The sequence below is a fragment of the Equus asinus genome, chromosome 7, assembly GCF_041296235.1.
Source record: "Equus asinus isolate D_3611 breed Donkey chromosome 7, EquAss-T2T_v2, whole genome shotgun sequence".
Lineage (NCBI taxonomy): Eukaryota > Metazoa > Chordata > Mammalia > Perissodactyla > Equidae > Equus > Equus asinus.
In genome coordinates this window covers 48,179,354-48,205,354 of record NC_091796.1, presented here as the reverse complement: position 1 = coordinate 48,205,354, position 26,001 = coordinate 48,179,354, and the positions used below count along the sequence as shown (strand labels likewise).

Genomic DNA, 26,001 nt, shown 5'->3' with positions numbered 1-26,001 from the left:
AGACAAGAACAATACAAGGAAAGGGCTATAAAAGAGGTGTAAACTGAGGGAACACAAAGGAAGAAATGCTCAGTTCTGCCCGGGGGAGTCAGGAAAGACTATCCAGCAGAGAAGATAATTGAGAGAGATTTGAGAACTCTGGTAGGAGGAGCAGAGGGAGCATAAAGTAAAGGTGGAATGGAAAGTGTAGAAATGGGGGTAGGAAAACGCAGAAGGAACTACTTTCTTCTTCCCTAGTGGTTCCCTCTACATATTTCTACACTTTATTTGTTGGCAGAATGGAATTTCTCCACAGAATTAGTTAGCTTTTAGTTTCTCATTAAAACTTTTTGCTTCAATACGCATAAATGTTTAGCCCTCTTGCCAGGAAGTGTTCACTTAGAGAAATATTGGAAATTTCACTCGACATAACTGTTTCATTCCTTAAACGCACATACACACACACACACAAAATGAGGACAAAATGTGATGTTTCATTAGATTTAGCTACTTTTAAATCATGTTACACAATGTAGTTCAACCAAATTGTGAGAAAGAAATGTTTGTTTTATGGAATTTTATGAAATCCTTAGTCACTAAACATACTGGAAAAAATAATTTTTAAATAACCAAAAGATCCCATGGGGCTGGAAAAATTATACTACACTGCAGGCTTGCATCAAAGTTTGTCTCACCCACTCTATTAGTAGATTTCCATTGACCCTGCTTATCTGAAAATACTTAAAGGGACATGATAAGGGAAAAGAAGAAGTCCATGTTATTCTGATTCAGCAACCAAAAATAAGCTTCAGATGAAACACAGGTTTGTATACTTTTCTTGTTCTCATTTAACTCTATCTCCAACTGCCTGCTGTCACTACTGTATTTGAGAACTGCAGAAGGCCAGTGTGGCGAGAGCACAGGAGGTAAAGGGAACAAGGGGACAAGACTGGTTTGAAGACAGAGGCAGGGTCTGGATCACGTCAAGAGCCTTGAAGACCCATTAAGGAGTCTGAATTTCCTTCTAGATGCAATGAGAAGCTACCGAAGGATTTCAGGCAGGGGAATGGGACGATATGATTGTCTACACAGTGTCACTGGATGGAGTGTGCAGAGTGAACTTCAGAAGGGCAAGGCTGGAAACACAGAAATCAGTTAGCAGATTAGACAGAGTGTGTGCAGTGTGTGTGATGATACCGACAGCTAGCATCTGTCAACCCCTTAGTGTGCCAGGCACTGTTTCAAGAACAAATATTTATTTATTTATTCCTCACAATAATTCTATGACCAACTTGAAGACAAAGAATGAGGAACAGAAGAGTCAAGTAACTTTCCAAAGGGTACAGGAAGTGGAAGAGCCGTAATTTATCAACAGCCTTCTAGTCGCAGCACCTATACTTTTAACTGCTACACTAGAGTAATAGAACAGAGATAGATTCGAGGTCTGATTTGAAGGTAGAATGGACAAGCCTTGGTCTGTGTTTCATAGATACGGCACATGAATGTCACAAATCACTCCCTTGTTTCTGGCTTTAGGAAATGAAAGAGGTGCTATTTACTAAAATGAGGCAAACCCCAGGAGGAAGAAGCTTAGGGAGGAAGATCAAGAATTCATTTTTTATTTATTCCAGCTGATAGTTAAGTACATAAATCTCTAACAAGAGATTACAGTTGGAGATACAAATTTGGGAATTGTGGTAGTCAGAATAATGGCCCCTAAAGATGTCTATGTCCTAATCTCTGAAACCTCTGGATATGTTACCTTACGTAATAAAAGGGCTCTGCAGATGTAACCGAGTTAAGGACCTTGAGATGGGAAGGTTATTCTGGATTATCTGCGTGGGTCCATTGTAATTGTTAGGGTCCTTATAAAAGGGAAGGATGAGGGTCAGTCAGAGAGAGAGCTTGGAAGATGTCATATTACTGGCTTTGAAGATGGAGGCTGGGGCCTCGAACCAAGGAATGCAGGTGGTCTCTAAAAGCTAGAAAAGGCAAGGAAACAGATTCTCTCCTAGAGCCTCCAAAAGGAATACAGCTTGACTTTAAAATTTCTGACCTCCAGAACTTTAAGAGAATAAACCTGCATTCTTTAAGCCCGTACCTTTGTGGGAATTTTTCATAGCAGCAATAGGCAACTATTACAGGAATTTTAAGTTAGTATTTAAAATAATGTGGTATTGAAAGTGTAGGTGGAAGAACCAAGAACTAAACAAAAGTTCTGGAGAAGGCAAAGGAGATGGGTACCAGAACAAATCACGAGGGGATGGTCTTAATTAAGGGAAGACGTTTCTTCTTTTGGAAGAGAAGGTGAGGAGGAAGTGGGAATAGAGGTTGATGTATATGGATTGTAGTGACAAGATGAAGTCATTCCCAAATGATGGCTTTTATGATCTCAATGAATTATGTGGCTAGGTCATCAGCAGGTCAAGACTTGAACCCAGGGGCATCTGACTCTTAATTTTAATGCAGCTCTACATTGTACCAAAGGATTCCCAAGATTTGTAGGAGGAAATAGTAGGAGTGGCTACAGAAAGGCTACTATGTTCAGGCAAATATAACAAAACTCGGGTGGGTCATTCAAGGCAGGAAGGAGCAAATGCATGGCATCTGTCTCTCTCCTTCATTTCCTACAGCCATGGCAGAACATGCCGATTAACCTAGGCTGTTGGATGCAGCCTCAGGAGGCTTTTCAACACAGCGATTCATAAAGCAGAAGGTACGGCAAACCAATCTCAATTGGCACTTGCTGTGAAATGTATTTGCCAATCCTGACCTAGGGACTACAGTTCTTTTTTTCTCTTCCTTGCAGAGGAGACAACTGTGGAGATGAACCTTAAAATATGACTGGGAAGCAGAAAAATGACAGTAGCTGCTAAATATCTATCAAGAAGAGAATGATTAAGAAAACTGTGGTAAAGGCATATCATGGACTTCTACGCAACCTTTGAAAAGAATGAGCTAGGGGCCGGCCCAGTGGCACAGGGGTTAAGTTCGTGCACTGTGCTTTGGCAGCCCAGGTTTGCTGGTTCGGATCCCGGGCGAGGACCTATGCATGATTCATCAAGCCATGCTGTGGCAGGTATCCACATATAAAATAGAGGAAGACGGGCACAGATGTTAGCTCAGGGCCAATCTTCCTCAGCAAAAAAGAGGAGGATTGGTGGCAGATGTTAGCTCAGGGCTAATCTTCCTCAAAAAAAAAAAAAAAAGACATAAAAGAAGAGCAGCTGAAGTGTGTGGGCTCTGTTATATTCAGACCTCTTTGCATTTAATCCTATAATCCCTCTAGTGACTTTCCTTTTTGGATGCCCCAAAGAGAAGGAATACAGGAGATAACACTACTAAACTTGGCACAGCATAAATGTGAATAAATGTCAGCAGTCTCACATGTCATTCACCTTCCTCTCCCATCTCCCTCCATCATGTTAAATACTTCCTTTACCCTGTCACTCATTCCACTGCCTTCAAATCTTATCTTTACTTTCTCTTCCCAATGAGTCAGTCTTTTCACAAATACCATAGCTAATTGACAGCATCATCATCATTATCATCTTTTCTCTAATTATTACAAAATCTGGTGATTAAAATTACTTTTTCCCCTTGATTCTATCACACTGCTAATAATAATCTTCCTATTTTCCCTGTTTATCTTATAAGAGGTATAAGAGGTATAATATATAACCTCTTAGCGGTACCTCTTCTCGCAAGTCATTCTCAACTCTCCACATACATCTCCTGTATTTTGAGTTCCTAGTACATGTCAGGCACTGTCCTAAACACTATTTAAACATACGAACTCATTTAATCCTGAATCAACCCGTTCAAATGGACAGTATGATTACCTCCATTTTAAATATGTATAAACTGAGAACCAGAAAGGTCATGGAACTTGCCAAGGCCACACAGCTGGCTAGTGTCAGAGGCAGGATTCCAATTCAGGGAACTTGGCTCTGGTGTCCATGTTCGTTGCCAGTGTACTATACTGATCTTTGGCATGTATTTCTGAGGCAAAGTTAAGCACTTCCTTTTCTCTGCTCCACCTACAACATAGTCTCACCTCTACTTCGGCACTTTGTGTATTGTACTGTAACCAACTGTTACTTCTCTGTCTCCTGTATTCTAAGGCCTCTCTGAGGCTAGAAACTGTCCATCTCTCTATCCTTAAACAGGTAATAGCACCTGGCACTAGGAGTTATTTAACGGTTACTGAATAAAGGAATAAACTAAATTTGTGCAGTTTTAACAGCACTCCAGCCCTAGCAAAGCTTATGCCATCAACAAAGGCAGACTCAGTGATGACTTTCATTCTGAACTTTCAGGCTCCTGCCTTAATAACATGACACACACAAAAAGGTAGTTTGGGGAGCTGTAGTGATACATTTCTACCTGTTTGATCCAGGAAACTCAAGGTGACATCACTCTAAGAAGACATTTAGGTGGTGGACTTTAAATGACCAACAATAGAGATGGCAGGATTCTAGAATTACCTGACAGCGCATCCTATAACTTGTCCTCACTAAGGATGGAGGTGGTGAGCCTTTAAACAGAGACTGCTCTAATTCATGATGTTCAGTGGCTACTCTCTGGTGCTTCTAACAAAATTTTGGTTTTTTCTTGCTCCTGTTCCAATTTAAAATTTCTCACCTAGAAGAAAACAGATATACAAAAACGACTTCAGAGTGACAGGAGACACAGACTTACTCAGAAGAATGTGAAAATTATTTGCTTTTGATCCAGTTCAGCTGCAACATCAGAAATGAAAATAGTCATGTTATATACACATGGATGAATGAGCAAAATTACCAAGCTATTTCAGTCCTTCCCATGAGGGTTTTTCTCACAACAGCTCTAGCTAATGAAAACAGATTAAGAACTAGCAAACAAATTCAACTCAGATGATCAGGATGCTAGTACAAGGACATTAGCCAATTCAAAAATCATATAAAAATTTTTTTAGAGAATATTTCTCTCAACATTATTCCTGAAATTAAGAAGACAGTTTTTGAACAAAATAAAGTTAAAATCATTTTAATTATGAAAATATGTACCACATCAAAGCACAAGATATACTCCGCCAGTTTACTTCTAAAATAACTGCTATATCAAAACAAGGGAAACAAGCGGCCAGATAATGACATTTTAATTTCCATTTTTCAATTCCATATTTTGCTTTTGGCTCTATATTTTACCTTGAATTTAGTACACTAAAATAATAACAGATTATAGAAAAGGCAAAGGCTTCATCCTTTGAAGATACAATCTATTCTTCCTATCTAATTCAAGAGCATCTGAACTTTTGCAGTTAACTGAAACCTTCTACAATTTAAGTAGCCTAATCCTCATATAAAATACCAGGTGCTAGACTTGGTATGGACAGTTTCACCTATCTTTGTATCAGAACTCTGGAAATCACAACTATTTCATAATCTCCCTCAATTCCTGGAGCCCACGTGACAATTTAGACAGGGGCCAGAAAGGCTGCGATCTCTGTTACCCACTATGTAATCTCAGAAGTCTCCCGTTCCTGTTTCCTTAGCTATAAAACAGGGATTCTATTATCGCCGAATAATCTAATCAGTGGTCTTCAACCCAGTGGACTTCAAACTTTTTTCTAAAACTTTAGCAGCAAAACCTATTTCTCAAATATAAGCCCAACATATAAAACAGATGTTTTAGAAAGCAGAACTGCACTGAGTGACACCGGATACGGATCAGTTGCCCTTCCCCTGCCTGAGGTCCCTTCAAGACCCAAAGCTGGGAGCTGTTCCAAAAGTTTGAAAAGCACTGGATGGAGTGACCTCTAGAAACTCCTCCAGGTCACAATGTCTGTCTCTGGGTCTTGGAGTTGTAGAAGTTTCTCTCAAACACTCTCTGAATTACTCACCCTCTTGCTTCTTGACCTTCCCTCGCATATTCTCCTTCCTTGGTCCCCAAGGACTCAGTGATCTCCTCTGTTCTGACTCCAGAGTCCTTTGTGGCTGAGTTCCTGAGAGCCACACATTAGGGACAATACTCCAGGAGTCCCAGATATAACTTAAAATATAGTTTTATTGAATTGCTAAGTTCATAACATATATAAGGTTAAAATTTTATTATCTTGGGATAGTTCCAGTCCTCAGGCACCTTAGTGTTTATCACAATTCATTTATCCACAAACAAGGACTACAAAATTGACCACAATGTCCAAAATGATCCTTTCCTTGAATAGAAAACATCTATAAGCACTACCCATCCAAAAACACCTTTTTAGGAAGATCCAAACTCTTTCACCCCTGCCCACCCACTCCCTTTTGGCAAAATAAATGACTGACACCCAAAAATATCAAGTTCCCTCAACAAAATCTTATTGAAAATCCAATTTATCCCTTATCCATCTAAAATAAACATTACTTTATTTCTGCCACCTCAGAATCTGTTCTCACTTGTTCTTGAGACAAGGAGCGAAAGGGGTGGGAGGCAGAAGAGGGGAAAAGAGGCTCAACCACCCTTCTAGTTCTTACTTTGCTTTTAGCTACCAGTTGATCTGAGTGCACTTGTCTTAGTTTCAAGCGCAACAAGATCTTCTGCACTGAAGATGCCTTACACCAAACTACCCAGAAAATGGCAATATCTCCACTCATGTAAAGTGATGTATCTGCAAGAGCAGGCATATAGATCACAGAAACTGCACTATTAAAGAGCTCCCTCATCGCTTTAGAGAAGCATCTAAGAACACACATAACCGTAGTTGATACTTTTTAGTCAGTTAGAAGGATCACTGGAACAATCGAATGCTAAATCCTCTACAATCTCACTATTTCAGAAACATCTAGGGGATATCCTGCATCGAAAAACTAGTGTAGAACTACTGCTAAAGTCACGCAGAACGCAAATTCATAGAATCTTCATCTTAGTTTGAAACTCCGTTTACAAATGCTCCTTTGCTAGCTTAGAAACTGTTGTAATAGAAACAATACCTTTTATGCAATGTCTCTTGGCAATTCCAGGCACAGTGCTTCATTTATACTATATATCAATACAGGCACAATGATGATGTTTTTTTAAGTCCTCAAACTATAATTACCCTAGTTATTATTAAAGGAATAAAGCACTTCCTTTACAAAATTAGTGGAGCCCAACATATGTGTTTATAATTACATCAGAGCATTTCTGGAATACCGTTAACATTTTATTTTTTCAAATTCACATACAAAATTTATACCCTCTGCCCCATGACTTTCCCACAACAAAAAAATCAACATTTAACCAAGTGAACATAAATGTCAACCTTTTTATTAGTAAAAATTTAAAGACTGAACCACCATACACTTGAGTAAACATATACATTGCTCTGTGTCTGTAGCCCCTTAAGACAAATGCAAATTCAAGCCTTTCTGGTAGTCTCTGCAAACCACTTCAACATGACAACCTTTCATCTTACGTCACTTCATGCTGACAGGTTAAATTCACAATGAATACTTCCAAAGTGTTCTTCACATTGACAGTGAACGGATGCCAGAAAAGAATCTAGTTTTAAGAACAGTCACGTGTTAGTCAGCATATACACATTTTATCTACTCTCTCATTGTATAAAGTACCTTGTTATTTACTTTCACTTCATAGAGGTTAAATCAGGCAGAGATAATAATTAAATCTGGCAAAGACCCACTAGTAAGTGGGGAGTAAGTGATTAGTATTCACAGAACACTGTGGCCAATTATCCAATTATAAGTTAAGTGAAATTCTGGTCTTGATCAATCTGGCGAAGTTCTTTCAAATAGCCACACTCTGGTCAGGTCAACAGCATTAGCCTAACTTATTTGTTATTGGATGTATGGTTACAATAACAAAGAATGTATTAGCTTCAGCCTGAAATACTAGATCTGGAATTTAAAACCATCTAATTTTATCTCTCAGATAAGGAATGACATTGACATCTATTTCTGTGGTTATTACAGGACCATTAATACACTGACTTCAACACTTTTTGAAATACATGCTTTAGGTGACTCCCTGCTATTGCTACATAGCTGTTAAAAAGTGGGCCTGCTAATTTACAATTGGTAGGGGCTCTTCCACTCATAGAAGACTACCACACTGTTTTGGCAGTGGAGGAGGATGGAGCTCTGTAAGTGGAGGAGTGAACACGAATGGTCAATGTTACTTCTGAATCCATAGTCAGGCTGAATCACACTCTCACCTCCAGGGTCCAGGAAAATTAAGATTTGATCCCATGTCTCAGGCATGATCAAGTATGGAAATATGCCCTCATGATAGTACAGTATGCATTTGTTTTGTTCTATGATTCACAAAGCGCTCTTGTACATAGTAAACTGCAGGGTTTGCACTGACTATAAGTGCCCTTCTTCTAAGCCATCCTATCACTGCTTTTTCAAATGTAATGAATTTCCTTATGTTGCTGAAACTTTTTCTTCAGTCCTTCCTATCACTAAAAAAAGACACTTATGTAAAAATAAATACGCCTCAGTGACCAGAGCAGATTTGTCTAAAAGAAGGAAACGGAGATGAGGTAGGATATGCAAGGAGGGGTGGGGAGAGAGGAGTGCAGAGCCTGCATATCACTATAACAAGTCTGGCTTTGACTCTGAGTTACGTGGGGAACCACTGGAGGGTCTGGAGCAGAGGAGTAACACTATTTGATTTACATTTTAATAATGATCTCCCTGGCTAATATGCTGAAGAAGAGACCTGAGGGGAGGTCAAGAGTAGAACCAAAAGGATCCCTTAAGAGGCCACAGCAACAACCCAGGTAAGAGACGGGTAATAGCAATGGAGGTGTTGAGAAGTAGTCAGATGCTGGATATATTTTAAAGGAAGGCCTAAATGATCTGCTGACAGACTATGGGATGTGAGAGGAAAAAGGAATCAAGGACGACTCAATGGTTTTGGCCTGAGCAACTACAGGTAAGAGTCATCCTTACCTATCACAGGGAAGACTGCAGGAGGAACTGGGACAATCAGGAACTCAGTTTCATACAGGGAAGTGTGAAAAGCTATCCAACATGTAAGCATCCAAGTATATATGTCAAATAGGCAATTATATATCAAATCAGGTGTTCAGGGAAGAGATCCAGGCTGGAGATATAACTTTGGGAGTGATTTGTAAACGGATCACATATTAAGCCATAAGACTGGACAGAATCACTAAGGGAGAAAGTGAAACAGAAACAGAAAGAAACCCAAGGAATGAGATTTCCTTCTGATTATAGAGATGAAAAAGGAAACCAAAAAAGAGAGAGAGAAGGAAAACCAGTGTATGTGATATCCTGGAATCCTAAAGTAAGTATGTCAAGGAGGAAAAAGTGATTAACGGTGTCAAACACTAATATGAGAACTAAGAAAAGACCTCTGGATTTAGCGATGAGGAGGTCAGCAGTGAACTTGACAGGGGCAGTCTCAGTGGAGTTGAGAGGATGCTGAAGGCAAAGATCCGACTGGAGTGGGTCAAGAGAAAACAGAGAACGAAACTTGAAGAGAGTGAGTATAGCTGATTCTTGAGAAGTTTTGCTAAAAAGGGAAGGAGAAGATTGAGGCAATTGCTGGAAGGGGATGTAGGGGTCAATAAGGCTATATTAGGGAAGACAACTCAGCATGTTTCTACGCTGAGAGGAAAGATTCAATAGAGAAGGGGAAATTCATGATGTAGGAGTGAGAGGAGAGAATTATGGGAATGATGTTCTTGAGTTTGCAAAACAGGCTGGGATCTTTTGTGTAAAGCTGGCCTTTGCTAAAAGCACGGAAAAGTTCATCCTTAGCTGCAGGAGAAAAGGCAGTGTGTATGTGCACAGATTCAGATAGCTGGGTACATATAACGAAGTTTTCTTCTAATTTCTTCTTTTGTCTCAGTGCATATAAGATATATAAAGAATAGGGAACAAAGAGGTCATCGACCTATAGGTCTCAACATGTGATGTAGTGAGAAGCCTCTAGTCTCTTAATATTATTCACAACATAAAAAAGTTTGCCCTGAGATCATTTCCAAGGTCCTCCAAAGCCTCATTCATAGTAACCTCGTCAACTCAACACAGGACAGCTGTTCAGGCATTTTCCCTTCGCTTACAGTCAATTGTGACTGGCCTCTGGCACTATTAAAAAATGTCCCTTTATGGGTTAATCTCCATAATACATAAAGAACTCACAAAACTCAACAACAAAAAATCAAACAAGCCGATCAAAAAATGGGCAGGGGAGGGGCTGGCCCCGTGGCCGAGTGGTTAAGCTCGCGCGCTCCGCTGCAGGCGGCCCAGTGTTTCGTTGGTTCGGATCCTGGGCGCGGACATGGCACTGCTCATCAGACCACGCTGAGGCGGCGTCCCACATGCCACCACTAGAAGAACCCACAACGAAGAATACACAACTATGTACCGGGGGGCTTTGGGGAGAAAAAGGAAAAAATAAAATCTTTAAAAAAAAAAAAATGGGCAGGGGATATGAACAGACATTTCTCGAAAGAAGATATACATACGGATGGCCAATAGGCACATGAAAAGATGCTCATCATCACTGATCATCAGGGAAATGCAAATCAAAACTACACTAAGATAGCACCTTACACTAATTAGAATGGCTGAAATAACCAAGACAAAAAATAACAAATGTTGGAGAGGTTGTGGAGAAAAAGGAACCCTCACACACTGCTGGTAGGAATGCAAACTGGTGCAGCCACTGTGGAAAACAGTATGGAGATTTCTCAAAAAATTAAAAATAGAAATACCATATGACCCAGCCATCCCACTACTGGGTATCTATCCAAAGAACTTGAAATCAGCAATTCAAAGAGACCCATGCATCTCTGTGTTCATTGCAGCATTCCTCACAATAGCCGAGATGTGGAAGCAACCTAAGTGATGATTGGATAAAGAAGATATGGTATATATATATACAATGGAATAACTACTCAGCCATAAAAAAGGATAGAATCGTCCCATTCACAACAACATGGATGGACGTTGAGGGTATTATGTTAAGCGAAATAAGCCAGATAGAGAAAGACAATCTCTGTATGACTCCACTTGTATGTGGAAAATAAACAAACGTGGACAAAGAGAACAGCTTAGTGGTTACCAGGGGAGAGGGGGTGAAGGGTGGGCACAAAAGGGTGAAGTGGTGCACCTAATATATGACTGAAAAAGAATAATGTACAACTGAAATTTCACAAGGTTGTAAACTATCATAACCTCAACAAAAAATAAACTAGAAAAGAAAGCCCCTTTCTTACCGGCATTGACATCTTCCTCAAGCCAAGAGAAAAGAAAATCCCACTGAGAATTACCTTCTGTACCTCTCTGTCCTTAAGCTCTGCTGCAGAAAAGAAGGTAAGGGCTTATATTCGGTGGTCGACTTACTGACGTGTTCTGAGTAAAATGACCTCAATGAAGTTTATTAAACTACATTTTCTGCTAATAATCTGTTAAGTCAATTACTTCCAAATGTATCTTCAGACATTTAAATCAAGGAGGAATTTGGAGATAACTGCCTACTCCCATATCTAGGACAGAGTCCAATAAATAGGCACTTAAGAAATACTTGGTAAATAAATGAGGAGTTTTAAAAGCAAGAGATAATAATATTTGGAAGAATCAATATAAACCCAGAATATCTGATAGTTATTTTTGTCATACCAATTTAAAAATAACCTCCAATAAAAATAAAATCAATGGAAGACTAGTACTATATAAAAACGACAATATAACGAACGTCTAGTTTCTACATTTCTGAAAAAAAGAAGCAGAGAAATGTGTCTTCTGAAACAAAAGCACCGTTCACTTCCACAGTATGCCACCAACAGTAGATCCAATACACATTTACCCCACTCCTTTGTTCAGTGGTCTGGCATTTAAAATAATTTAGATCTCACAGTAATTTTCTCTTTCAATTGCAAAGTTGAATCACTTGACACTGACTATAACACTCACACAAGGAACTTATACAATAAATTAAAATTTCCATAACTATGTACATTTTACATTCCAGAAGTAGCACTTACAGGATTATATTCCTAAAAGCACTATGCACTTCAATGTATAATTTCTAAATTATTCTAGACTCTAATATATAAAAATTTTCAAAAGGTTATGTATCATGTAAATTATAGAACAGAATGTTAAATTGCCATGTAACGGTATATATTAAACACACTGCAAATTTCAATGTAATGTAATAAATCTGCCCTGACTATATAAAAATGATATAATTCTAAATCCACCTATTCAATAAAGATTCTGAAATTTTAAAAAGCCTATTCTTTTAATCTCGTCTTTTTAACTCTCCATTAAATATTTGTTTGAGTGTATCTCCAAGCGCCTGGAACAGTGCCCGTAACTCGCTGAAAGGTAAGTGTTGAGACACTATTTTAAAATAAATGAGTATTACGGTGTATAGTAGTAAGAGAAGTAGAGGGTGGATGGAAGCAATGCAAAATGTTTTGTTTGTTGTTATTTTTTTCCTTTTTCTCCCCAAAGCCCCCGGGTACATAGTTGTGTATTTTTAGTTGTGGGTCCTGCTGGTTGTGGCATATGGGACACCGCCTCAGCATGGCCTGATGAGCGGTGCCATGTCCGTGCCCAGGATTTGAACTGGAGAAACCCAGGGCCACCGAAGTGGAGCGCACGAACTTAACCGCTCGGCCACGGGGCCAGCCCCGCAAAAATAACGTTTTTTGATAAAATCTCTTTAACCAGTATTAACGAGTATTTCAAAGTTTACCCAAAAAGTAATAACGTGCAGGGCCCTGAGCAAAAATGTCTCTAAAAATTTCCCTATTCTTCCCGCAGTATGCGAGTTTACAGAAAAAAAAAAAGGACAACTTCATAGGCACTTGTGTAAACAATGGCTTTGCTTACACAGGACTATTTCTATGTCTACTACTGATAAAGGAAGTATAAACACAGCATTTTACAGTTTAAAAGGCACTTTTACATACTGTTAGTTCATTAAATTCTAACAACCCTATGAGGAATATATGTGTATAAACTGAAGATCATAAGTTTAAGTTACTTGCCAAAGACTAGCAGAGGAATAAGAAATGAAAGCAAGACCTTCTAACTCCAAATCTCATTCATAAGCTTTCCAACCCACAGCGTTGCCAAAAACTGTATGTCCCAACAACATAGTTGATGCAAATACATGATGAGTCTTGGAAGCAGAGGGTCTAACTATTTTTTTGGAGAGGGTTACTAGACTGCTGGACCAGGTAAATGAGGGAGGGGGTGCAGAGTTACCTGGGCTACAGCAAAACATTTGTTAAAACCATTTCTTGGACCCCTATCAGGGATTACATCACTGTAAAATGGGAAAATCATTAAGTATATTAGGAACCTGGCTGAATCCACGCCCTCCAGGAGAATGGTTTCTCATTCCAAGAATTAGTAAATCTGTCTTGTTCAAAACCCGGCTTAGAGATGAGGTTTTCTCTCTAATGAAGAGTATATCTGGATCAGCTATAGGGTTTGTTAGGTTTTGTTTTGAACTCAGAAGGCCCAGTTTTAGGCCTGACCTACTACCGCGTCAGGACTTCCAAGAATGAACTAGGCCTATGTATTGTGATGGAGATTGCTGATTTCTCCTAATAGCTATTCTCTTCTTCCTCAGTAAGAACCCCAATTCGTTAGCTGGCTACATTGCCCTCCAGCTAAAAGACCATTTCTTAGACTCACTGGCAGCTCTGGCCAAGAAGAACGGAAGTATTGTGAGGAATTCACCAGATCTCCCGAGAGGGAAGGGCATACTCCTATTTTTGCACCTTCCTCTTCCTGCTGACAATTTGATATTTGGAACAGCCCCTAACACCTGAAACTGCCATACCAGGCCCAGAATGCCTGCCTCCTATCTTCTTTTTTATTTAAAGATTGGCCCTGAGCTAACATCTGTTGTCAATCATTTTTTTTTTTTGCTTTTTCTCCCCAAAGTCCCCTGGTACAAAGTTGTATATTCTAGTTGTAGGTCCTTCTTGTTCTGCTATGTGGGACACCGTCTCAGCACGGCTTGATGAGTGGTGCTAGGTCCATGCCCAGGATCTGAACCAGTGAAACCCTGGGCCACCAAAGTGGAGCACGCAAACTTAACCACTTGGCCACGGGGACAGCCCCAGTGCCTCCTGTCTTCTGTAAGGTGAAAAATAAATTCTCTAATTTAAGCTAATGTTAATTTGGCTTTGGTTTTTTTGGTTTGTTTGATCAATGCTAATGCTAACACTAACACACATAATGCTTTTTTGAAGCACCACAAATTATTCTGATGTGGCCCCTGATTAACAACAACCAATTAGAAGAATTTCAGTTTAGTTAAAAAATATTTACTGGGCACCTACTACTATTTCAAGGTATGTGCTACGGATACAACGTAGAATAAGGGATTGGTTAATCCTCGGAGATATTATAGTCTAGCTGGAAAAAAGACAAAAAGACACTTGACATTCCTGCCCAACTCATCTATTAAAAATGCAAGCCCAGCATTACTTCCTTAAAGTTTTCAGTGGTTCCCTATTGCCTTCACTTACGGTCTCGAAAGTGGAGTGTGTGAGCCCATGACATACGGGAATATTAGAAAATCTTTTATATTTATTTTCATCAAAAATATTGGACAGAATGTTACATATGCAGATAGAATCTGATATATACAGATTGAGAATGGTGCCCTCACACGGTCCATGTGTCACATGTCAAGGGTCAAGTGCAGGATGCACAGTAACTTCAGGGAAGAGTGGTACCTACTACTCAGAGACTGACAGAAGCACTTGATTTCAGAGTATTACGATGCACTGCAGTTTACGAGAGCTTGGTTATGAAGATTTACAGACTATATTACCTATGTGAGTTTTAGGTAACTCACAAAACGTACCCACAGCATAAAGACCACTACAAAGGAACTCTAGACTGAATACTAATGATGCGAACAAAGTGAACAAACAGAATAGAGCAAAGGCTTCTACTGCTAGTGTGAGCTCTTTGTTAGCTACTCTGGTAAAAACAGATCATATATAATCAGATTACAATAAGCCAGTTCTCCAGAAGACCATATGGAATAAGGATGTATGTATATAACGTAGGCTACTCTGTATTTATGTTATTATTATGCCTTCCTTGAGATATAAACTAATGAACATATGAAGCTATGACATTTGGCTCAAGATTTAAAATCTAAGCATCCAGAGGGTGAAGATAAACCTCAATTGTTTTCAGTGATATTTAAAGTCACATGACATTCAGTCCATAGCTTTACCCTTTAAATTTCTTCATCATATGTTAGAAAATGTTTGAAAACGCCTTTAAGGTTTTTTAATAGAAAAGAAAAAAGCTACAAATCACTTGGAGAAATACTTATTCTCAAATTACAAAGAAAGTCTGAAATACTAGTCAGGAAATAGTGTGATGAAAACCTAAGACATATTCCTTTGTCAGAAAATATTACTGTAAGATACACAGACACAGCTGCTGAAGATACAAAAAGACAATTTAGTGTGGGATATTTGTCCTTTGGAAAATTACAGATACTCTGAACATGTCTTGGCTAAACCATGTCTGAATAACCATAAGAACTAGGTTTTTAGGAACCTCTAAGGGAAAAAACATACCAAAGAAGAAATATTCTCAATAGTAAATAACCAATTTAAAATGTTTTATGGAAACTGTGTATATACATAAATGTAATATGCTGATGGAGTAGTTATTTTGACCAAATTTTGTGTGTGTGTGAGAGGAAGATTTGCCATGAGCTAATTATCTGTTGCAATCTTCCTCTGTTCTTTTTCTTCGCCCCAAAGCCCCAGCACATAGTTGTATATCCTGGTTGTGAGTCAGTCTAGTTCTTCTATATGGGATGCCACCACAGCATGGCTCAACGAATGGTGCATAGGTCCACAGCCAGGATCCAAATTGGCGCACCCTGGGCCACCAAAGCAGAGTGTGTGAACTTAACCACTACTCCACGGGGCCAGCCCCTGACCAAAACTCTTTGAAGATTATGAAAAATTTGGTATCAAAATGTGATTAGGAAAATATAAGAAAGGAAAATTATAGGCCAATCTTGATCAGCAATATAAATAAAAATTATAAGCAAAATATTAGCACACTGAACTATGCATAAAAAGGAAACACATCACAACTAAGTTGGGTATTTATTCCAGGAATGTAAGGTGAGCTCAATTTTTAAAAATCTATCAATACAATCCTACATAATTAGATTACCAGATTTTTACATTTCTAATAAAGAAACATTATAAAATTATTACAATACATACAAAAAAATCATCTGGTAAAAGAAAACCAACTGAAAAACTAAATCTCAAAAATTACAATTATGTGTTTGTGTGTGTGAGTGCATGTCTGTATATAATAGAAGGGAATTTCTTTAACATAAAACAACCTGAAAAAAGTCTACCAGAACAACAGAGCAAACATCTTCCTCAATGTTAAAACATTAAAAGCATTCATCTTAAAACAAAGAATAAAATAAGAATGGTTCTCAAAATTTCTTTTCAACATTGTATCTTGTGAAGCCCTAGCGACACATTTAGTCAAGAAAACTAAAGATATAAGAACTGAGAATAAAGAAACAAAAATGTCATTTTCAAAAGATATGACTGAGTAGAAATGTCAAAAGAATCTAGAATTATTTAGATTTAATAAGAAAGTTTAGTGAGGTTGCTGGATATAAGATCAATACATGAAGTCAACATCAACCACAAAGAAAAATGTAATCCTTTCTCTCACCGAATTGCCTTGACACCTTTATCAAGAATCAGTTGACCTATATATATGGGTGGGTTTATTTCTGGACTCTCTAATCTGTTGCACTGATCTGTGTCTCTATTCTTTCATCTATACCATACTCTCTCAATTACTTTATAATAAAAAGTGTTGAAATTACAGGTAGTGTAAGTCCTGTAACTCTGTTCTTCTCTTCCAAAATTGTTTTGGCTATTTTAGATACTTTGTATTTCTATATAAATTTTAGAATCAGCTTGCGACTTTCTACAAAAATAAACTCTGCTGGAATTTTGCTTGGGATGACTTTGATTCTCCAGATCATAAATGGAGATCAGGCATCTTAGCAATATTGAGTCTTCTGATATAAATAAAGGATATCTCTGTTTATTTAAGTCTTTAGTTTCTCTCAGCAATAGACAAAGAAAACAAAAACTAACTCTTAATGGATCATAGACCCAAATGTAAAGCTAAAATTAGAACAACTCTGGAAGAAAACACTTAACGGAAGATTTTCTGGCGAAAATGTTAGTAACTATGGGTTTGGCAAAATTTCCTTAAATAGGTCATAAAAAGCAATAGATATAAAAGAAAAAAACTGAAACTTGGACATCATCAAAATCAAAACTTTTGCTTTTCAAAAGATAATGTTACAAAAAAGAAAAGCAACACACTGGGAGAAAATATTTACAAATAACATATCCAATGAAGGACTTGTATCTAGAGTATATAAAGAATTCATAACTCAGCAATAGAATGACAAACAATCCAATTTAAAAATGAGCAAAGGACTTGAAGAGACATTTCTCCAAACACATACAAATAGCCAAAACATATATGAAAAGATGCTCAATGGCTTCAGTCAACAGATGAATGCAAATCACTACAACATTGAGATATCACTTTAAACCCTCTAGGATGGCTGTAATTAAAAAAAAAAAAGGAAGATAAATGTTGGCAAGGATGTGAAGAAAATGAAACCCTTGTGCACTGCTGGTGAGAATGTAAAATGGCACAGATGGTGTGGAAAACAGTTTGACAGTTCCTCAAAAAGCTAAACATAGAGCTACCACATGACCCAGAAAATTCACTCTTAGGGATATACTCCAAACTTGAAAAGGCTTCAAACAAATAATTGTATAAAAATGTTCAAAGCAGCATTATTCACAGTAGCCAAAAGGTGGAAATAATAAAATGTGTTATATACATACAATGGAATACTATACAGCCATAAAAAGTAACAAAATACTGATACATGCTACAGTACACATGAAGCTTGAAAACATTATGCCAAGTGAAAAGAAGCAGATGCTAAAACTCTCATATTATGTGATTCCATTGACATTAAATGTCCAAAATAGGCAAATCCATAGAGACAAAGCACAGATTCATCATTTTCAGGGGCTGGGGACAGAGGCAGGGAATGAGGAGTGACTCCTTAATGATACGGGGTTCTCTTTTGGGGTGAAGAAAATGTTTTGGAAGTAGATAGAAGAAATGGTTACATAACATTGTGAATTACTAAATGCCACTGAATTGTACACTCCAAATAGTTAATTTTATGTTATGTGAATTTTACCTCAATTGTTTAAAAATGAAAAACAAACTCAAAAAAGAAAAAGCCCCTCAAACATGAGTCTCCCATATGACCTGGCCATTATGCTTACTCTTAGGTATTTATCTAAGAGAAATGAAAGATTATCTCCACACAAAGAGTTGTACATAAATATTCATAGCTTTACTTGTAATAGCCAAAAACTGGAAACAATCCAAATGTCCATCGAAAGGTGAATAAATTGTGGCAACAGCCATAAAATGGAAGAGCATTCAGCAATAAAAAGGAATGAACTATTGATATATGCACAACAAACAATATATTGATGAATAATTGGATGAATCTCCAAATAATTATGCTGAGTTAAAGAAGCCAAATCTCCTCCATCCCCAAAAAAGCATAAACTCTAAGATTAGATTTATGTAAAATTCTAGAAAATGCCTACTAATCTCTAGTGATAGAAAGCTGATCAATACTCGTCTGTGGACAGGGGTAGGAGAAAGAGTGGGAGATATTACAAAAGACAGAAGAAACTTTCAGAAGTAATAGAAGTATTTATTTTTGAAAGTGGTGATTGTTTCACTAGTGTAAACATGTCAAAACTCACTAGATCACATGTTAAATATGTGTAATTGATTGTCTGATAATTATATCTCAATAAAGCTGTAAAAAATGATTATATTTGGGGCTGGCCCCGTGGCTGAGTGGTTAAGTTCGCGCGCTCCGCTGCAGGCGGCCCAGTGTTTCGTCGGTTCGAATCCTGGGCGCGGACATGGCACTGCTCATCAGACCACGCTGAGGCAGCGTCCCACATGCCACAACTAGAGGAACCCACAACGAAGAATACACAACTATGTACCGGGGGGCTTTGGGGAGAAAAAGGAAAAAATAAAATCTTTAAAAAAAAAAAAAAATGATTATATTTAGCGATAGTAAGGTCATACTGAAAAGACCACTCATTTACTGACAATGGTAATTAAAACAATATTTCTTATGGAGTCTTAAACATCTTTTCAAAGAATCTATGTGACAAACACTCTGATACTACTGAAAACAATGTAGGATATTAAATAGTAACGTGTACTGTATTTGCATGTTTGCCAATATGAATAAACTAAGACAGACCAAAATCCTGCTAGTGGTTGTGGGTTCTGGCGCTTCTATTCCTCTCTATTCTTTACAGAAAATAGGTTTCTGTATACTCCTGTATATCTTTCATATCTTTCCTATAATTTTACAATTAGCAAACTACGTTTAAATGTGTTTATTTAGGAACTGAGGTTTGCATCAAATTTGTAAAAGTTCTCATTGCATCAAACACAAAATGATGTTTGCAAGGCACTCCCAAATAGTGCAGAATGCACGGCTCTCTCAGCAGTCTAGTTTAGGAAACCAATCTGAGATTCTGCTAAGCACACTCCAGTCTCATCATAGTTGCAAAGCTTCTACCTAAAAACAGCTTGCTGTTATATAATCACTCACCACAGATTTATATATTTTATGTATCCTTGAAATAAATTTAGAGATATGCCATAAGAGGCAAACAATCATTTTTAAAAGCAGAGAAGTTTAATCATAATCTAAACAAATCTTATTTTCAGAGGTTATTCAAGGACTCTGTAGTTGATAGTTCTGTTGACGAAAATAACCAGAAAAAGTTATATAGCACAAGTAAGAACCTACCAACTCTAATTTTTAGATGAATTTTATTGAGATTATTTATATACAATAAAATACATCCATTTTAAATGTACAGTTCAACGAATATTCACAAATGTGTACTCCATGTAACTAGCCCCACTATAAAGACATACAGCATTTCTGTTCCCCCTTCTCCCAAGTTCTCCTGTGCCCCTTCACAGTCACTCTGCTCTCCCCACCCTCTAGGTCCAGGCAATCACTGCTCTGATTTCTATAATCACGCATTAGGTGTCTGTTCTTGAACTTCAAATAAATGGAATCAGGCAGCGTGTACTCTGCGGTCTGGCTTCCTTCACTGAGTATACTGTTTTTCAGATTCATCCATGTTGGTGCAAGTATAAGCAGTTTTTCCTTTTGACTGTTGAGGACTACTCCACTATACAGCTGATACCATGATTTCCAACTCTACTTTTTTAATGCCTTCAGCTTTGTCTCTAGGAATATGTTTCTGTATATGCTGAACATTGCTAAGTCCAGAAAGATAACAACTTTGCTTTTACAGAATTTTGATGTTTTATTCTGTTTTGTCAGTGTTTTCACGGTTTTCAAACTATGGGGAAAAACATCCCTAAAATATGCTGGAATCACAACTCACTAGGTTATAACTCCATCTGAAGAAAACATTTTAAATATCTTAAAGCAGTGCTTCCCAACCTTGGCAAGTCATGGCACACACAGAAAATGATTTTTGTACATACACAGGAAAGACCAAGCACCTGGCTTGGGGCTCTGCCATTCTAAGGGGTGAAAAGATCATTTATCTTAAGCCCATGACTTGGAAAGCTCTGCTAAGACATATCTGAAGAACAAATATTCTTGTCTTAATAATCTACATTTATTTTTACAAAACGTAAAAATCCTATGAGCAAATAAAAATATATGTGAAATAAAATATTGATTAAGCAACCAAAGTGATTTGAAAATTCCCAAAGTCTTGGGGCCTGCCCAGTGGCACAGCGGTTAAGTGAACACGTTCCTCTCCAGCAGCCCGGGGTTCACAGGTTCGGATCCCAGGTGCAGACATGACACCGCTTGGCAAGCCATGCTGTGGCAGGCGTCCCACATATAAAGTAGAGGGAGATGGGCATGGATGTTAGCTTCAGGGCTAGTCTGCCTCAGCAAAAAGAGGAGGATTGGCAGCAGATATTAGCTCAGGGCTAATCTTCCTCAAAAAAAAAAAAAGAAAAAGAAAATTCCCAAAGTCCTAAAAGAATAACATGGCCTCTTATTTACCTCCTTTCAGGTACACATAAAATTTTTCCAAAAGAAAAAAAAATGACCAATGACTGTGACCCGGTGCCCAAGCGCCCCTTCCAAGCCCAGTATGATGCAACTTCTAAGCAAAGGGAAGTCAATCATTCCATTGTGCTCTTTATGCAACAAATATTCATCAACCACCTACACCATGCCAGGCATTCCAGGCTGCAGGAAATCAGCAGTGAACAAAACAGACAAAAGTACCTGCACTCAGGGAACCTATGTCTACTATGGGGAAAGAAATGGGTGAAAACAGTGAAACATTTAGTGTGTTAGATGGTGGAAAACACTAAAGACAAAAATAAAGCTGGGAAGGGAAAAGGAAGTCCTGGGAGATAGCACTGTAACCTTAAACAGGATAGCTAAAGGACTCACTCAGCAAATGCCACAGGATTAAAGGCTGACAAAGGTGAGGGAGAGAGCTAGGCAAATATCTGGGAGAAGAGGGTTCCGGGCAGAGGAACAGCAAAAGTTCTGAGGTAGGACTGTGCTCACAAGTCTGTGGGACAACAGGAGGCCACTCTCCTCAGAACAAAGCGAGCAGGGTAGCAGGCTCCATCTCAGAGGGCTTTGTAGGCCACTCGAACAACTGAAGATCTTTCCTTTGAGCAGTATGGAAAGCCAACTGAGAAGCACCATGCACTGCACTCAAACTTCGCGTGGAACATTAGGCTCATTTCTGGATGATACATTTTAAGAAAAAACCTGAGAGGAATCGGTGAAGAGTGAGAAAAGGAAAGATCTGGAAAGTTTGACATAGTAATAACAGCTGAAGGAACTTGGAGATGTTTGGCCTGGGGAAAAGAAGAATTTATTGGTTGCTCCAAATAGCTAAGGGATTGTCACAAGAGAAGAATCATACTTTTCTGTGATGCTGCAGAGCACAGACTTGAAACCAGGGATTAAAAACACGAAAAAACTTTACCTTAATGTAAAGTTTAATTTTCTAGTATTCACGGTTCTCCTACAGTAGAATGCGTGACCCCAGGAGATAATTCATGCATAATAGTAGTAGTAACAGGAGCTAATATCTAGGTATGTTTACTATATGTCGGATATTATGATAAATACTCGGCATACTATCTCCTATAATCCTCCCACAATCCTGTGAGGTAGGTATTATTAACAATGAGGACACTCGAGCTTATTGAGATTACATGACCTGCCTAGCATCACATAACTAGTAAGTGACCGAGCCAGTACTCCAACGCAGGTCTGCTTGACTCAGGCTCCAAGCTCATACCCACTGGAGTACACTGCTGCTATGTCCATCAGTGGCAGTGTTCACATAGCACATAAAATGACCATCTAGCTGGCAGGAAGTTGGAGAGAGGATTCTTGCAAATGAAGGAAAATTAGATGACCTTTAAGATCCCTTTTATAACTTTGTGATTACATTCTTCCCAACTTTCCATTTTATTTTTAAAATTTTCCTCTGACTTCAAGGTTTATGGAAATTTTGTACTCCTAAATATGGCTAAAGATCATATAATAATAATTTCATTATAGAATATATTAAATTCCTCATCCAATTCTAACGCTCAGGTTAATCCTTCTCTGATTTTGAGGAACATATATTTTACTTCATTAGTTCCCATGTACAAGTGAAGGGAGGTTTGACTTTTCTCAAATATATTAATGTCCTTGTCTCATATTTTATATCTGGGGGGATTCAAGTGTATCTTTGCTTTCATTTTCCTAGGCTCACCCTGTAAACAAGACAAAATTCTTTTCAATTAAGCAATTATCCTTTAAAATAAAACAGCAAATCAACATTTGATATCTAATCCAAAGTAGAGAAAGAAAGTAAGTATAAAAGTAAAATACAGCTATATAGACTTAAACCAAGTCTCAAGTCCACGGAAACCTCAGGAATCATCCTTGCTTTGTGCAGTTGTTTTTCACTAAGTAGAGGGAAAAGAGAGGACTAAGGAGAATTGGGGCTGTGCACCCTGGACCACGCTTCAACAAGGACAACTTTTGAACGGTTTGAAAAGTAATGGAAAATCATTGCTCTGGAAAGAGATAGCTTGCCAACCCTGAGGTTAAAATTGGATCGAAAACATGATTACCTCTACGTGTAAAAAACTCTTCTCCACATCTTACATCCATTAGGATGGCTACCATTTAAAAAACAAAAACCCTAGAAAAGAACAAGTATTGGCAAGGAGGTAGAGAAACTAAAACTCTTATGCACTGTTGGTAGGAATGTAAAATGGTGAAGCCACTATGGAAAACAGCATGGCAAGTCCTCAAAAAGTTAAACATAGAGGGACTGGCCTGGCAGCAGAGTGGTTAAGTTCAGCGTCCTCTGCTTTAGCAGCCCAGGGTTCGCAGGTTCAGATCTCAGGCACAGACCTACAGCATTGGTCAAAGGCATGCTGTGGTGGTGACCTACATACAAAAAATAGAGGAAAATTGGCACAGATGTTAGCTCAGGGCCAATCCTCCTCAAACAAAAGGAGAAGGATTGGTAATAGCTGTTAGCTCAGGGCCAATCTTCTTCACCAAAACTAAAACAAACAAAAAAATAGAACATAGAATTACCATATGATTCAATAATTCCACTTCTGGGTATATACCCAAAAGAAGTGAAAGCAGAGCCACGAAGAGTTATTTGTACACTCATGTTCACAGCAGCATTATTCACAATAGCCAAAAGGCTGAAACAACCCAAGTGCAACACTGATGGATGAATGGATTAAAAACAATATGGTATATACATAAAATGGAATATCATTCAGCCTTAAAAAGGAAGGAAAGGGGCCTGCCCAGCGGCATGGTAGTTAAGTTTGTATGCTCGACTTCAGCAGCCCGGGCTTCAATGATTCAGATTCCGGGTGCAGACCTATGCACCGCATATCATGCCAGGCTGTGGCAGGTGTCCCACATATAAAGTAAAGGAAGATGGGCACAGATGTTAGCTCAGGGCCAATCTTCCTCAGCAAAAAGAGGAGAACTGGTGGCGGATGTTAGCTCAGGGCTAATCTTCCTCAAAAAAACAAACAAAAAAGGGAAGGAAATTCTGATATATGCTACAACATGGATAAACCTTAAGGGCAGTATGCTAAGTGATGAGCCAATCACAAAAGGACAAATATTGTATGATTCCACTTAAGTGTAATTCCTAAAACACTCAAACACACGAGAGACAGACAGTAGAATGGTGGTTGCCAGGGGCTGGGAAGAGAGGAGAATGAGTAATTATTGTTTAACAGGTACAGATTTTCAGTTTGGGAGGAGGAGAAGAGTTCTGGAGATGGATGGTGGGGATGGTTACACAACAATGTGAATGTACTTAATGCCACCAAACTGTACACTTAAAAATAGTTAAGATGTTAAGTTTTATGCTATGTATATTTTACCACAAATAAAAACAACAAAAAGATGTTTTTCTCCAAATACTGGTCTAAAATATATTGTCTGATTTGCATTAACAAGGAAAAAAGGCTCCCATTGTAACATTTGCCATATATTTTAACTTGGGTCCTTGAAATTATCTATTACAAAGTCACTTAATATCAAAATGCACATATTCTTGACATAGAATAAAACCACAGTATAAAGTACAACTCTACTCCTAACATTTTAACAACTATTTACTTAGTACTTACTTCTTGCAGAAAAATCCAAAAATAATCATCATCATACCTGAATGTGCTCTGGGACACAACCATATTCAATTAATTCACAAGAGAATGCTGTAAAATTCTCACTGCTGTAAAATTCACACTGAGAGGCCATGAAAATATAGAGCAATTTCTGATACAGTATTAGGGTAGGACTTACAAGAGATGGAGCCTACAAAGATACCATGGACAAGCCACAAATCTGGCTGGCTCTGAATTCTCTTAAGGCCAAAATAGAAAGAGAAATACAATTATGCCCTTTTAATTGTCCACAAGGAAAAAAAAATATTAGTTCTTTAGGGAAAACAAACTCCCTCTTTGCCCTTAGCTCTAACTTCTCATTCAGGGTAATATATAGGAGAATAAGAGTGTTCAAGGGCAAAATAATAATATCATTAAAGATAATTTTTTTTGAAATGCCCCTCAATAGAAATTGAGGGTGTAATGCCAATTTACAACAGTGATGGCCATTTTTAGAGCCCACGCTGTAGCATTCTGATAGTCTAGTTTAATTTTAGGACAAAATTTAGGCTATCTAGAGAAATGGATGAATTCTGTATCTTCCAAAAATGTGACCTCTACTAAGCAAAATTTTCAAAAGAAAGATGGACGGCCTTTCCTATCAAGAACTTGGAATAGAGTATTCTGTGCAAAATCTGAAGCCACTGCAATATTCTTAGCCATCTGCTTATTTCTAAAGATGGTACCCTTTTGTCAAACTGAGAAATTAGCTTATAGATGGCCACATTAGCTTTGAAACAAGGTGGACTGTCTTCTCTAATGGATTAATTTTCCTAATTCAAACCATGTGTGATATCATGGGGTTGTTCTTCAGCACTAAATATGGAGGCAGAATCCTGGATTTAGCTCTAAGTGTAGCCTTCTCCAGCCACATACACTTGGAGAAGCAGCTGACCCTCTCTCCAGGCCCTACTCTCCTTACCTGCAAAATGAAGGAGAACAGACCAATCATATCAATCATTTCAAATTGTGTTTTATAGAGGTGCCCTAGCACCTCATCAGTCTTATACCTTAGCTCCCAGTAAAACCTTTGAAATCAACAGACTAGATGCTCTACAATCGAAGCTGATTCTATGACTTTGGGATTTTAAACAACTAATCCATATCACAAAGTAAAATAACAAAAGTAAATGAAAAAATATTCAAAATTAAATCG

At 38.1% G+C, this 26,001-nt stretch overlaps 1 protein-coding gene across 4 annotated transcripts in view; it reads right to left on the bottom strand.

The window, feature by feature from the left end:
• Positions 1 to 26,001, bottom strand: part of LOC106822896 (oxysterol-binding protein-related protein 1) — a 106,935-nt gene that overhangs the window by 74,761 nt on the left and 6,173 nt on the right. For 2 of the 4 annotated variants that reach the window (XM_014828255.3, XM_070513301.1), the window contains exon 2: positions 4,467 to 4,623. The exons of the other annotated variants lie outside the window; for them this stretch is intronic. The gene's annotated coding sequence lies outside the window, so the exon portion shown is untranslated. The remainder of the gene's footprint in view (positions 1 to 4,466; positions 4,624 to 26,001) is intronic. 4 annotated transcript variants of the gene reach the window in all.